Source organism: Mobula hypostoma, chromosome 13 (genome assembly GCF_963921235.1).
Source record: "Mobula hypostoma chromosome 13, sMobHyp1.1, whole genome shotgun sequence".
NCBI lineage: Eukaryota > Metazoa > Chordata > Chondrichthyes > Myliobatiformes > Myliobatidae > Mobula > Mobula hypostoma.
Genome location: NC_086109.1, coordinates 21,108,204 through 21,124,608, shown reverse-complemented (window position 1 = coordinate 21,124,608; position 16,405 = coordinate 21,108,204). Strand labels below are relative to the sequence as shown.

Here is a 16,405-nt window from a genome sequence, read left to right as displayed (position 1 = left end):
CTGGAAGTAAATCAATCTATAGTAGACCAGTGCTCATTAATAGATACTGTTCTATAATTCTAACTCATTCTACATTAGCTTTTGACCATCATTCAGTCTCTAATGGGCAACCATTCCCTGGTGGATAGTCATTCCCTAATGGCAGTTATTCTTTGATAGATAATCTTGGGTAGGCAACTGTTGTCTTCAATATCATGGCTGCCTGGAAGTCAGAATAAATTGTTCCCTGACAGTCCATGCCTCATGAACAATCTTTCTTTGGTACACAATCATTCTCTGATGGCAAATAATTCTCCTAGAAACAATAATTCTTCAACAATTTTTCTCTCATGGAAACACTCCCGCAGCTTTGGTACACTCATCTCCAGCTTCTTTCTGCTTGTATTCCATCATAATCATTGAACTTCTTTGTTTCTCTGATGGTGAGAGTTTCAGCTATTTAAACTAGTAATATCCTGGACAAAATGCCACTAATATCTTTCCATCACTCAAAACATGCCATGAAACTGAAGAAAAGTCACAATCAAGCTCCAAACACAGCATTCTATATAAATTCTTATATAAACACTCACTCAGTCAGAACTAACATTCACCATTTTACAGTCTAACCTGCCAGTTCCTGGTCCTTAGTCTATCAAATTGCTTACCTCCTTAATCCCCGTCTTCTGGCTGAGTGTAGCTTTGGCCGCTGGGTTACATCTGAAGAAAATCTGCACTTATTTGAAAGGAGAGTGGAAAGAGATTGGATTATTGCAAACCATTATGTAAATTGTGCAGGTTCTCATTGGAAAATAAAAGGTTGAGTTCCAATCTGGTTGGTGCTCTTGAGACTTCAAAGTGACTAGATAATATGCTGACCACCATAACCTGTTTCACCTTGTCCAGAGCAGTGGAACTAGAGATCATAGACTGAACTTGAAATGGGAATGAATTTAAAATTAAACTGCGGAAGCAACGTTCTGGCAAATGAGCGGTCCGGGCTCCTCTGGGAGGTAGTATTGATTTATTCAAATACAAATTCGAGAAATAATATTTTGGGTAATATTATATGAGTAATTTGAGATACGACATATGGTGTGTGTGTGGAAAAAAGATACAGGATGGACTTAAACCAGACTGCCAATTCACTCTTACCTGTTTAACACTAAATGTCAAAATTACCTACATAAAAGCGCAAAAATTGAAAGGGGTAAAGTGGGTTTTCTGTTTTGATAAAATGAATTCTAAACATCAAAATTCACAAAAGCTTGGTTTAGAAACCAGCACAAGGATTTTATGCAATCATAAAAAGAAAATTAATTATGTTCAGACAATTGACAAAAGAATCAGGGAGAACTTTTTTTTCTAATGCTGTATCTTGTTCTGATCTTAAAGGGCTGTGGAAGCCGATTTAATAATAACTTTCCAAAGAGAAATGGTTGCATAAGTACAAACACTTCTAGCACTATTGAGGAAAGAACAATGGCAAGTTTAATTGCAAAGCTCTCTGAAAGAGCCACCATGGGTCTGATGGGTGTATACGCTCATTCTTTGCAGATCATTTTACAAAAAATATAACTCAGTTGAGAATAATAACACAAAACACAGTGCACACAGTACCAGGAACAAACAGACTCACTCAAATAATGAGACAAAAGCCTGCAAAGCATAATACCTGATGTCAAAAAGATTTATTCTGCTCTTTGAAATGTAACCTGAATTCAACCATCCTGGGATTTATTGGGGTGATCGGCTGATTGTGCTGCAGTTAAAGAAAGGAGAAAATAATGCCCGAGGTAATGGTTTACAGAGACACGTTCAAAATCAAGAGATTTTCAGGGAATAGTGAGGAGGCCAAGGATGTTAGGGGAGAAAAAATAAGTTTGAACAGGAGGCTGGAGTCATGAATTATTGATGATCTAATTGACATTTTTTTTTAATATGGCTTATTAATAGGAGTATGGTAGCAGCGCGTTAAGCTAATGGACTACTATCCAGAGACCTGGACACTTGATCAAAAAACAAGTGTTTGTAACCCCAGTCAGAGAATTTAAAGTCACATCATTTAATAAATTTGTAATGAAAATCTTATATCAGCAGCTGGAATCATTCTAACTTGTATCAAAAATCCCATCTGGTCCATAAATATTTGTTGGGGGTAGAAATCTGTCATCCTTATCTGATCTAGTCTACATGTGGCTTCGTATCCACAGATGTGGTTAATTTTTAATGGCCTTCGCAAGCCACTCAGCTCAAGGGACAAATACGGATGGACAATAAATACTGGCACAGCTGATGAATGAATAAAAAAAATCTTTTATCTGTTCTTTAGCTTAGCATGTACAAAACCATTCAGATTTAAAAGGCGACAGTCACACTGAAATGACAAGCAGAGTAATAACAAGTCAACCTGTTGTGTTCAGGCAAACAATATTTTTAAACTTGTTGGATGGGCGCTACACCACATCAAGGCGATTCAACCTCACTAGATTTTTAAGTTCAATCAAGCCAATTTCCCCACCTATAACCATCTGCTTTTATAAAGATAATGAGAGCTTTATTTGTCATATGTACATCTAAAAATTGAAACAAACAGTGAAATATACTTTACTTTATACTTTATTGTCACCAAATAATTGATACTAGAACGTACAATCACCATAGCTATATTTGATTCTGCGCTTCCCGCTCCCTGGAGAACAAATCGATAGTAAATAGTAAAAATTTAAATTATAAATCATAAATAGAAAATAGAAAAATGGAAAGTAAGGTAGTGCAAAAAAACCGAGATGCAGGTCTGGATATTTGGAGGGTCCGGCCCAGATCCGGGTCGGGATCCGTTCAGCAGTCTTATTACAGTTGGAAAGAAGCTGTTCCCAAATCTGGCCATACGAGTCTTCAAGCTCCTGAGCCTTCTCCCGGAGGGAAGAGGGACGAAAAGTGTGTTAGCTGGGTGGGTCGTGTCCTTGATTATCCTGGCAGCACTACTCCGACAGCGTGCGGCGTAAAGTGAGTCCACGGACAGAAGACTAGTTTGTGTGATGTGCTGCGCCGTGTTCACAATCTTCTGCAGCTTCTTTCGGTCTTGGACAGGACAACTTCCATACCAGGTTGTGATGCACCCTAGAAGAATGCTTTCTACGGTGCATCTATAAAATTAGTGAAGGTTTTAGGGGACAGGCCAAATTTCTTTAGTTTTCTCAGGAAGTAAAGGCACCGTTGGGCCTTCTTGGCAGTGAACTGTGCTTGCTTGGACCAGGTCAGGTCATTTGTGATATTGCCCCTGAGGAACTTAAAGCTTTTGACCTGTTCCATTTGCGCACCACTGATGTAAATTGGGTTGTGCAGTCTGCTACTTCTTCTGAAGTCAACAACCAATTCCTTAGTCTTGCTGACGTTAAGGGATAGGTTATTGTCTTCGCACCATGCCACCAGGTTCTTAATTTCCTCTCAGTACTCAAACTCATCATTACCCGAGATACGGCCTACAAATGTTGTGTCATCAGCAAACTTATATATTGAGTTCTATGGAAACTTGGCTACACAATCATGTCAAACACCAACACACTCCGAACATGAGCCACGGTTGAGTAGTTTAAAGCAGCTCTTAAGTGAAGTAGAAGCTAACAGTGCCAGCAATACCACAGGTCCACAAGAAAAGTTCACTACCTCAATAGCCCTTTGGCATTTTAGATTATGAGAACACTCAGTTCTCTTTTATTGTCATTTAGAAAGGCATACATGCATTAAGAAATGATACAATGTTTCTCCGGAGTGATATCACAGAAAACAGGACAAACCAAAGACTAACACTGACAGAACCACATAATTGTAACATATAGTTACAGCAGTGCAAAGCAATACCATAACTTGATGAAGAACAAACCATGGGCAAAGTAAATAAGGTCACAAAAGTCCCCGAGTCGATCTACTCCCGAGTCCCCGATAGCAGGCGGCAAAAGGGAGAAACTCCCTGCCATAAACCCCCAGGCACCGTCAACTTGCCGATGCCTTGGAAGCAGCTGACCATAGCCGACACTGAGTCCATCCATCCGAAAACTTCGAGCTTCCGACCAGCCCTCCGATACAGCCTCCCAAGCGCCATCCTCTGCCGAGCGCCTTCAACCTCATCCCGACATTTGCATTACAGGTTACAAAATCGAGACAGGTAGATGAACTAAAGGACTTTGCCACCGTGATTTATTTGATTGAGGTTCTGATTGGCTACTTTGCTTCCTCTGCTCCACGTACAAATACATGTACATACAAATTAGGAGACAGAATATGTAAAGTTCCCCCTTAAGTCATTAATCTGCCATTTAATAAGACTACGTGTGACCTCTTTATTACACTTCCTCCTACCCAGAGTAATCTTGCTTATCAAATTTAGATACGTTGCATCCGGAGTTTCTCCGGTTAGCGGACGATTTCCCTCCACGCCTCTCTGACGTAGTGGGGAACCGCGTATGAGGCAAGTTACAGCAGTGGTTTGCCATTGCCTTCTGCCGGGTGAGTTTCCAAAGAGGTCACCAGCTCGTAACCCAGCACGGATGAAAGGCGTGCAGGGGAGCCAGCTGGATTCGAACTCTAGACCTTTCGTCCTGAAGTCCAAAACTGATGCCACTATGCCACCAGCCGGGTCGCTTATCAAATACCTACTGTATATACCTCAAAAATATTCAAGGACCATTTTTATTGCTTTTTGAGGAAAAGTTTCAAATATTCAGGAACTTCAGAAAGAAAAGATTTTCTCATCTCTGAACCTGCCTTAAATGGGTGACCTCTTATTTTTAAACAACACCCCTTAGCTTAAGATCATTCTGCAAGTGGAAACATTTTCTCCACATCCACCACATTAAGTCCATTAGGATCTTGTGTTTCTATGAATTTCCCTCGCACTCTTCTATACTGTGCAAGTACAAACACAACCCACCCAATCCAAACCATTAAAAAGCAGCAGGAAGCACCCAGTGGGTCAAGCAGCATCTGTGGATTCAAAGAGATGGCCGAGGTTTCGGGCCGAGGCTCTGTATATTCTAATACTGTGGGGCAGCACGGTAGTGTCGCAGTTAGCACAATGCTATCACAGAACCACACTAACCCGAGTCCGTTCCCACCACTGACTGCAAAGAGCTTTCACGTTCTCCCCATGACTGGTGTGTGTTTCCTCCAGATGCTCGCGTTTCCTCCCATGTTCTAAAGACGAATGTGTCCGCAGATTAATTGGTCATATGGGTATCAACGGGTGACATGGGTCTGTTGGGCCAGAGAGGCCTGTAATCTGAATATTTCTGAATAAATAAAAATCAACTTGAAATGATGACCATGTCGCTGGCATAGATGCTACTTGAATTCCTCCAGCGGTTTGTTTATGCTTCAGACTCCACTGTCTGAATTCTCTTTTGTCAGCGATACGGATGTTAGTCCAGTTAGTATTCTTTAAACGACTTCTGATGCATTATATCCTATACTTCCCAATGCCGCTTACTACTTGGTGACATTAGTATGCTGGCCTTTATAAATCAGAGCACTGAGAACAGGAGTTAGGACGTAATGTTAAAATTGTACAAGGCATTGGTGAGGCCAAATTTGGAGTATTGTGTACAGTTCTGGTCATTGAATTATAGGAAAGATGTCAACAAAATAGAGAGGGTACAGAGGAGATTTACTAGAATATTGCCTGGGTTTCAGCACCTAAGTTACAGAAAAAGGTTGAACAAGTTAGGTCTTTATTCTTTGGAGCGTAGAAGGTTGGGGGAGGGTGCCTGATAGAGGTATTTAAAATTATGAGGGGGATAGAGTTGACGTGGATAGGCTCTTTCCATTGAGAGTAGGGGAGATTCAAACAAGAGAACATGAGTTGAGAGTTAAGGGGCAAAAGTTTAGGGGTAACACGAGGAGGAACTTCTTTACTCAGAGAGTGATAGCTGTGTGGAACGAGGTCCAGTAGAAGTGGTAGAGGCAGATTCAATTTTGTCATTAAAAAAAAAATTGGATAGGTATATGGACAGGAAAGGAATGGAGGGTTATGGGCTGAGTGCAGGTAAATGGCACTAGGTGAGAGTAAGCATTCGGCACGGACTAGAAGGGCCGAGTGGCCTGTTTCCGTGCTGTAATTGTTATATGGTTATATTAGTCTTGCCTTAACTATCAGAAGTTTCACACTCCACTCCATATAAAAACACTGCCTCATCAGATACTTTGGTGCAATGAATCACTTCTGTGGTGCTAATATCTGTCCTAAGATTGGAAGCTCACTGCACAGACTGTGCTGGGGAAATTGAGATAAGAACAGAGCATTTTCCTCTCTTTTGGATTATTTATTGGATTATTTCCTGAACACATTAGCTATTATTGCTTTCTGCCAGATACAGGAACATAAATTATGCTTCACCAAGCCAGCAATATTAATAAACAACTGAGAATGATTTTTGTCAAGTGAGATGAACATTAATATGATACCAGAATTGAGAGATTATAACTATTGGGTCAGAATAAACAGTCTGAAGCTCTTTCTTTCCACTATACATTTAGTGGCCACTTTATTAGGTACACCTGTACCCCTGCTCATTAATGCAAATATCTAATCCCCAATCATGTGGCAGCAACTCAGTCCATAACAGCATGCAGATGTGGTCAGTTGTTGTTCAGACCAAACATCAGAATGGGATAGAAACATGATCTCGATTTTGATCGTGGAAGGATTGTTGGTGGCAGATGGGGTGATTTGAGTATCTCAGACACTGCTGATTTCCTGTGATTTTCACACAACAGTATCTAGAGGTTATGGAGAGTGGTGCAAAAAAAAACAAAAAGAAAAGATCTGGAGGTATCAGAGAGGGTGCAGAGGAGGTTCACCAGGATGGGGCCTGGATTAGAGAGTATTAGCTATAAAGAGAGTTTAGACAAACTGAGGTTGTTCTCTCTGGAGTATTGGAAGCTGAGACTGATAAAGACATTTTATGAGAGATGGGGTAGACAGTCAGTAACTCTTTAGCATTTTTGAAATACCTTGTGCTAGAGGGCATAGGTTTGAGATGAGAGGGGAAATAGCTATATGGACAGGAAGGAAATGGAGGGTTATGGGCTGAGTGCAGGTCGGTGGGACAAGGTGAGAGGAAGAGTTCGGCACGGACTAGAAGGGCCGAGATGGCCTGTTTCCATGCTGTAGTTGTTATATGGTTAAAACATCCATTGAGGTGCAGTTCTGTAGGCAAAAGCATCTTGATAATGGGAGAGGTCAGAGAAGATTAGCCAGACTGGTTCAAGCTGACAGGAAGGCAATAGCAACTCAAATAACAATGCATTACGACAGCAGCGTGCAGAACGTCTCTGAATGCACAACGTGTCGAACCTTGAAGTGGATGTGCTAGAGTAGCAGAAGAGCATGAATATACAATCACATGAATATACAATGGCATGAACATCGACTTCTCTAACTTCCGCTAAGGCCCCACCTCCCCCTCGTACCCCATCTGTTACTTATTTTTATGCACACATTCTTCCTCTCACTCTCCTTTTTCTCCCTCTGTCCCTCTGAATATACCCCTTGCCCATCCTCTGGGTCCCCCCCCGCCCTTGTCTTTCTTCCCGGACCTCCTGTCCCATGATCCTCTCGTATCCCCTTTTGCCTATCACCTGTCCAGCTCTTGGCTCTATCCCTCCCCCTCCTGTCTTCTCCTATCATTTTGGATCTCCCCCTCCCACTTTCAAATCCCTTACTCACTCTTCCTTCAGTTAGTCCTGACGAAGGGTCTCGGCCTGAAACATCGACTGCACCTCTTCCTACAGATGCTGCCTGGCCTGCTGCTTTCACCAGCAACTTTGATGTATGTTGCTTGAATATACAATCACCGACCACTTTACTTGGTAATGCAAATATCCATTCAGCCAAACCTGCGGCAGTTACTGAATTCATAAAAGCATGCTGTCACAGTCAAGAGGTTCAGTTGCTGTTCGAGCCTAACATCAGAATAGGAAAAAATGTGTTCTAAGTGACTTTGACTGTGAAATGATTGTTGATGTCAGACAGGGTAATGGGGTATCTCAGAAGCTGCTCATCTCCTGGGATATTCAAGCACAACAGTCTCTAAAGTTTACAGAGAATGATGCAAAAAAAAACAGTCTCTGGCTGGCAGTTCTGTGGGTGAAAACACTTTGCTAATGAGAGAGGTCAGAGGAGAATGGCCAGACTGGTTCAATCAGACAGGAGGGTAGCAGTAGCTCAAATAACCACGCAGTTATTGGTGTGCAGAAGAGCATCTCTGAACGCACGACATGTTGAATCTTGAAGTGAATGTCCTGCAGCAGCAAAAGAGCATGAACATACGATCAGCAGCCACTCTATTAGGTACAGGAGGTAACAAATAATGTGGCCACAGAGTGTAATTATGAAGGGGGTAGAGAAGAGAAAACTCGGTGCATGTTTCTGCTGTGACAGATTTCAAAACTAGTCCATAACCCTACAGTATTGTTGGAAAAAATCCAATAAGGAAATCAAAACAAAATGCCATCAGCCAGATTAGTAAAAGACGTACTTAGGGCAACAAAGTTAGGGAAGTAGAATGATGTAGGGAGTTACCCTGACGGGAATGCAGAACATTAATTAAGAGAAGGCTTGTGTGGCAGAATCAGGCTTAGTATCGCTGACATATATCATGAAATTTGTTGTTTTGTAGCAGTATTACAGCACAATACATTAAAATATATAAATCACAATAATATATATATAATTCAAATTCCTGAAGGTGCTGATGCTTTTTTGCAGAAGTGGATGGTGGTGGCGGGAAGTCTTTGCTTTGCTGTTGCTTGTGCATGGGAAGGGCAGGGAGCTTTGGATTCTAATGTTGGTACTGTGATTCATTGTTTTGGGCACTCTTCTGTTTTCGCATCTGCGAAGAAAAAGGATTTCAGGACGTATATTGTATACATCTTTCTGATATTAAATGGAACTATTGAATATAGAGAGTAAAACGAGTGAGGTCGTGTTCATTATCCATTCAGAAATCTGAGGGTGGAGGGTTAGAAGATGTTCACGCTCCTGTACCTCCTCCCTGATGGTAGCAATAAGGAGAGGGCACACCATGGGAGATGAGGGCCCTTAATGATGGATGCTGCCTTTTTGAAGCATCACTTTTGGAAGGTGTTCCCCACTGCTGGGGAGGCTGGTGCCCATGACGGACATGATGTGCATCAACTCCAGCAGAAACTAATTGCAGATCTGCCATTATTTAAAGGGAATATGACGTTTATACCTTGAACATTAAGATTTGATGAACGTTATTTACTTTAGTAATAGCTTTAGTAGCTACTTGAACAAGTTGGTTTTCAGTTCTGATTGAACAAAAACTATCGAGTAAATATTTTATGTGATGCACGTTTCTGGGTCTGTTGGGATTTGTGAATTTGATTGACAGCTTTGTCTAGTATGAAAATATAGGTCAGGTTTATAAGAGAGACAAGGGCTGTGAGCCTGTTTTATCCCTTTTGAAGGACAGATTTTCAGCAGGTCTTCTGACTGCTGACTTATCTTTGACCTTTTCTCCCCATGGACATTATAGCACGGGAACTGGTTTGTGATTCTCCTCGAGTCCAAGCCCCGTTCCCAAAAACGATGGAATGTAAGAAGCAACTGATATCAGAAAGATGCATTTTACAACTGGGACTCACACCATTTCATGAAATATCGTTCAAAGCAGAAATGAACTTCAAACCCTGGTTTTCATGATCAGAATAAGGGAGTATTTAATGTTATTATTAAGCTGTAAATTATCCAGCAACTTGATCATGGTGAGGCAGAAATGCAGATAATCCCATAACCATTTCTAGATAATTTACACTTCCTCACTACTAGCCTCCTAAAAAAGCAGCTGGTCCTAAACCCTCCCCTGAGTTCCACAAATTTACTGCACCAGCACATTAATTACCAATTAACCTGACCACAAATGTTGGAAAAATTGTACATTTATAATGAGATTTTTGATCCTACATCGTTCAACCTCTCCACACTGAAAGCAGCACAACTGAATCAATGGAAAAGCAATCCTTCATTTACAAAAATATTATTAAATAACATTGGTCATGTTATTCAAATTTTCAGGGTTCCATTTTTTTCCTACTTTTCATTCATGACCTTTTCCCTATTTTCTCTTAATTTACTTCTTCTTTCACCCTTTTTGTTTGTATCATCTCCAGTTCACTTTACTTTCTCTTCCATTATTCCTAATTTTTTTTTTGTCAAAACTTAAATTTCATTGGGAAAGTAAACTGGCCTTTAGTCTTAATATTTTCAGGCTTCCCAAATGGTCCATTATCAATTTGCACTTCCAGCAATTAGCAGATCAAAGGGAGTTCAAATCATAATTAGAATCCCTGCCTGAGCTAAACACGAGTTATTATTTTAATATATTGACTAAACCACTGGATCTCTCTGCAAGTTTACGCTGTTAAGCAGCTTCCTGGTTAGGGTACAATTTCTTCCATTAGATTGTTTGCCAAAGTTGTATAGTTACCTTTATCTAATTTGAAATAGTCCCAGCCAAGTCTCAGACAATAAAACAGGACCCAGTAGAAAGGTCTCCTGCCCTCACTCAGTGCATAGACATCAAAGAGCTTGAGGACTTAATGCTACGGCTTTACAAGGCATTGGGTCAGACTGCATTTGCGAGCAGTTTGTGGCCACTTATCTAACATGCTGGCTTTGGAGAGGATACAGAGGAAGGTCACAACAATGATCCCAGAATGAGGGGGTTCATGAGTGGGCAGTGTTTGATGGCTCTGGGCCTGTACCCACTGGAGTTTAGAAGAATGGGGGGAGGGATACATTCAAACCTTTTAAATATTGAAAGACTTGGATAGAGTGAACGTGGAGAGGATGTTTCCATTAGTGGGAGAGTCTAGGACAAGAGACCTCAACCTCAGAATAAGTCCTTTGGAACAGTAAAGTAGGAATTTCTTCAGCCAGAGGTGGTGAATCTGTGGAATTCATTGCCACAGACAGCTGTGATGGCCAGATCATTAAAGTGAAGATTGATCGGTTCTTGAGTTAGTAAGAGTATTAACGGATACCAGGAGAAGGTAGGAGAAGGAGGTTGAAAGGGATAATAAATTAACCATAATCGACTTGCCTAATTCTGCTCCTATATCTTATATCTTATATCTAAAGACCCTGAAAAACACGTTTCCACAGCCGTTTAATTCACTGGATGAAGCCAAAAACTGCACTAAGTGACATATATAGGTATGTAACTGCTTGCTCTCACACTCATTTTTATTCGGCTATTTGGTATCTACCAGTTCCCAACATTCCTCATCTGCCGAAGCATGTTGGAAGGGTTCTCAGACTTAATGCTGTAGCATGCCGGATATCTACAAGCTGCAGATACCTGCTTGTTCCTCAGATTGAATCCAGTTCTCCACATGAGGAAAATAAACATCCCTCTTTGAGCCTACCTTTACTCTTTAGTGTTTAGGACAGGTTGGTGAAGAATTGGTGAAGAATCAGTGAAGGACTGGGTATTTTATCTCTATATCAGCCTTTTTACTAACCCAATCTTACCGATTTGGAATTCCTCTAGTATTTCACTTCTCATGTCCTTTGCAGATCCGGCAAAGTCCTCTTCAGAAACAACACTGCAAGATTTAGCCCCCAGCCATACCTTCAACCTTTACCAACAGGTTGCTATTTTAATTGGCCCAGCACTCATCTGGTAATTTTTTTAAACTGGCAATAAGGCTATAGGACCCTTGTGGAACAGAAACCTGATCACTAGACCATTAATCTGGAGCATGAATTTAACTCCTACTGTGGCAGGTGGAGAAGTTAAATTCAAGTAATTAAACTGAAAATAAAACTGACACCAGCAATAACAAGCCTCATCTCAGCACATAGCTATGAGACAACTAGGAGAGTGAAGGGAGATTTGATAGAGGCATGTAAAATGATGAGGGGTATAGAAAGGGTAAATGCAATCAGGCTTTTTCCACTGAATTTGGGCAAAGCTATAACTAGAGATCATAGGTCAAGGGTGAAAGGTGAAATATTTAAGGCAATCTGAGGGAGAATTTCTTCACTCAGAAGGTGGCATGAGTGTAGAATGAGCTGCCAGTGATGTGGATTTGGATTTGATTACACCATTTAAGAAAAGTTTAGATAATATATAGATGGGAGAGGTATGAAGGGACCTAGTTTGTGGAACTAAAGAGGTTGACAGCTTGGCACAAACTGGATGGGCTAAGGGGCTGTTTCTGTGCTGTAGTGCTCTATGATTCTATGACAACCGAAAATGTCTTTCAGGAAAGGATGTGTTCTAGACTATATGCATCTACAGACTAATCAACATGGTTGACTTTAAATTCTTCAGCTATCAGCATCCTATGAATACATAAAAACATACACTTATAAAAAGATTATTCAGTCCATCAAACATGTCTCCCAGTCAGTCTATTTCCATGACTGTCTGGAATGTCTCTTCTTTAGCATGACCGTCATGCTGCTCATTCTGATGGAACGAGGCATTATTCCTCATGAAAATTCTTACTTTGCATTTCCAAAGCATGTGAACCTGAACGAAATTTACGCAGGAGAAAGAATGGCTAATCTACCTCTGTTCCCAAAACTACACTGGGACAGCAGTTCACAAAGTTTTCAGCCAGATGCTGGAACTTAAAAGTTTTCAAATGAGAAATGAATCCAAAGTTTCTTAATAACTGTTGTAATCTGAGAAGTATTGTGATATATTTTGAACAGTATTTGGATCTATAAATTCCTGAGGAAATTGAATTATAAATTCAGTAGAGATATGGTAGGTGAAATCATTTCTTTCACAACTGTAGGGTTTTACCATCTGTTTACAAAATTGCCTTATTTCGTATAGATAGAAAGTGCTGCTTAAAACTTGGGCCAAGTAAAGCAAGTGTAAAATGCATCCCGAGTAGAGTGACACCACTTACTTTTTATCCTCTCATAAACATAGCAAATATTAAGTGGAGTACAGATTCAAAGATCTTCCCAAATTGAGTATTCTCTTTGTGTCTGTGCCTCTGCCTAACTTGACTGTCCAATGCAGTGTTATGCTAGTGCTAACAATATGTTTGGTGGAAGGCTGCCTTCGGAAAATGAAACCAAATTGTGACTGCATAATAGCATAGCGATTAGCATAGTGTTTTACAGTGCCAGCAATACGAGTTCAATTCCTGCCACTGACTGCAAGGAGCTTGTACTTTCTCCCCGTGACCACGTGGGTTTCCTCCACGTGCTCCAGTTTCCTCCCACATTCCAAAGATGTATGGGCTAGTAAGTTGTCGGCATGGTATATTGGAGCCAAAAGTATAGCAATATTTGCGGGCAGCCCCCAGCACATCCTCAAACAGTTTTGGTCGTTTACGCAAGCTACACACGTCACTGCATGTTTTGATGATTTGATGTAATGTGACAAATAAAGCTAATCTTACTTTATAATCTAATGTTAATCTGCTGGAGGAAAACTTGTTGGACCATGGAAGGGCAAGACCAGAGCTGCAATGATCTTGAAAAGCAAAAACCTGTAGACATGGGAAATCTGAAGTCACAGTGGACATCTAAGCCATTGGATGCATTTAAAGCAAAGATTGATAGGTTCTTGATTGGTATAAGGATTAAGGGTTACAGGGAGGTGGCAAGAGAAAGGGATTGAGAAAATAAAAACAGCCATGACTGAATGGCTGATTCAAGGAAAGAATGCTCTAATTCTGCTTGTATGTCTTATTTAATCCCTATGTATAGTTAGGCAGCTCATGAAGTGTGGCCATGAATGAGTGGGTAATGACAATTCACCTGCAAAAACTTCATGGAACTATAGATATACCATTTTGATTGGCCAGTTTAGAAGTTTTATGAACTCTCTAACCTCATCCTTACTCAAACACCTCCAAAGCTTTTTACCCATTGTGCAAGAGACAGAGCTGCGGGAGCGGGGAGGGTGAGAGCAAGAGGAATTTAAGGAAAAGTAGAGGGGGGGAGAGAAAGTAGAAAAGAGAAAAGAGAAAGAAGGTAAGAGGGAGGAAGTGAGGAAAGGGAAAAGGGTGAATGAGAAAGAAAAGAGGAAGGGGTGAAAGAGGGATGGAGACATGAAAGAGGGAAGGAGTGAAAGACAAGGCCACCCACCATGTTGACAAGCAGGATATAGATGAGTTGAACTTCCTCCAAGGTTGGTAACATTAAACACGTGTATAGGTGCCACAAACAAAATGCTGGAGAAGGTCAACGGCTCAGACGGTAGCTCTAACAAGAAATAGACAAGCAATATTTTCCTCCACATGCTGCAACCCACTGATTTCCTCCAGCTTCTTGTTTGTTGCTCCAGATTCCAGTATCAAAATCCTCTTGTCTCTCTACAAATGGACAGTAGTGTCAGCGCGTCCTACTCTGCCTCCAAAATGCACTCCATTAACTGGTGGATCTGTGCAATTCATTGCCACCGGCAGTTGCAGAGGCCAAGTCACCGGGTATATTTGAAGCAGAGGTTGATATGTTCTTGATTAGTCAGGGCATCAAGGCAGGAGAGAAAACAGGAGAATAGAGTCCAGAGGATAATAAATCAGCCATCATGGAATGGTGGAGCAGACTGCATGGGCCAAATGACCCAATTCTGTTCCTACATCTCATGGTCTTACATTTGTATATTTAGCAATAACAAGCAGAAATATCTAGGATTGTTAAACAGACCCTAATGCAGTCAGAAATAGAACTAATTTAGTTTCATTACCACTTCAAGCATCTTTACGTCTGGGTCTATTGTAAGAACAGGTCCGATATTATACATAGACTTCATTTATTCTCCTGATTGCAGAAAAGGTTAAAGGAAAACTTCAATATTTCAAGGGCTGTTGACAGGGATGAACTGTTTCTAACCATAGCCTGGAAGAGCGTCAGGGGCAGGTTCAATGGTAACTCTCAAAAAGATAATTGAATGATGGAGAAGCCTGCTTGGCTTTGAAGGAAGCGGAGGCCGGGAAGGTGGGGTCCTTTGGAAAGCTCTTTCACCGGGCCCGCACAGGAACAAGGGGACGAATGCTGGCCGACTTTTTTTTAAAAAAAGGACAAACTTTGCGGCTAAAAACGTATTCCTAGTAAACTTAAAGGAAATTTTATTATTTTCCTCGTCGAGCGGTTGGAAGTACGTGATGAACCGTGGAGCTGGTTGCTAATAGACTGATCATACGTGCACACACATAGGGCTAACGCTACCGCACAGCGAATACTAGAGCGAACTTTAAAGTGAAAGTCGGTTTACAGATTATTCCTATTTTAAAACTTCCCTTAGAAAACGTGTTATAGAGCCGCCGAGAATGAACCTCCAACTAAAAGGTTCATCAGTTCCCGCTAGTTGCATAGCGTGAAGTGGAAAAAATCCAATTGTTCATGGGCTGGACATTTGCTAGCGCTGACCTCTCTCCCGTTTCCATCGATAGAATCCGAAGACTTAAACTGGAATTAGTTATCGCAGCGCACTGCAATGGGTGTTGAATATCATTTTAAGTTCCCAAAGGACACAGGAGCCTCGGGTAGCATCTTCCCCGGAGCCTCCTCTCGCTTACCTGTTGTGCGGGGTTGAGCCACCAGTCGCCCTCCGTCCATTCAAGTCGTCCCGGCAGCGCCGATCATTCTGGGTTAGTCTTAGATGGGCGCTGACAATGCCGCTTCCTCTGACTCCACTCCTCTTAGTAAGCGGGGGATATTCGCCCCCAACCACGCCAAGCGCAGAATTTTGGAAGGGATGCTTTCTGGAATATAATTTCTTCCAACTTTCAATATTTCACAGCGGCACCGCCTCTCTGAAGTCTTGACTTAAATCTCCGCAAGAAAATGGAAAATCGTACACACAGGAGGGTGAGTGAGTCCAACTTCTCTCACTGATGATCAGTGGCTGGAATTTGCGTGAGTTTCTCCTGCGTGGCGAGATGTTGTAGATAGGGGGCCGACTGTTTGTATGTCTGTACTGTTTACCGGAGGAAATAAGCTCCTTCAGATGCTGACCTTGGAGCTGTTGTGTGATGTGTGATGTGTGATCTGTGGTTAGAGAAAGGGTGAACGGGAGGGAGTAGGGTTGGGCTACGCGGCTGTTGCTGATGTTGTCTTCGCAAAGGGACTCCCCGGAACTTCATGCGCTGGGGCACAGTGCCACTCTAAGCCCGTTTTAGCAAAGTGCAGCCAACAGAATCAATCCTTACCGCAAGCAAAAAAAGAAGACAACTCACATCGAGTATCAAGAATCACAGATCAACTTTATTCGCCATATGCATTAACATGTATTAAGAATTCGCTGTGGTGTATTAGTCAGGGCGCGACGAGCAACAAAAAAAAAATCAGCATTCAACAATTATAAGCACTAGGTATTCTGCAGATGCTGGAAATCCAGAATAACTCACACAAAATGCTGAAGGAACT

The 16,405-nt window shown here is 41.4% G+C and overlaps 1 protein-coding gene across 4 annotated transcripts in view; it reads right to left on the bottom strand.

Annotated features, from left to right (window-relative positions):
- LOC134355914 (chemokine-like protein TAFA-2) overlaps window positions 1-16,000 on the bottom strand; it is a 106,894-nt gene extending 90,894 nt beyond the window's left edge. For 2 of the 4 annotated variants that reach the window (XM_063066453.1, XM_063066450.1), the window contains exons 1-2: window positions 15,556-16,000; window positions 648-715 (exon numbers count right to left, since the gene is read on the bottom strand). The gene's annotated coding sequence lies outside the window, so the exon portion shown is untranslated. The remainder of the gene's footprint in view (window positions 1-647; window positions 716-15,555) is intronic. The other 2 variants (XM_063066451.1, XM_063066452.1) reach the window with 1 other exon arrangement.
- Between the last annotated feature and the right edge of the window lie 405 nt (window positions 16,001-16,405).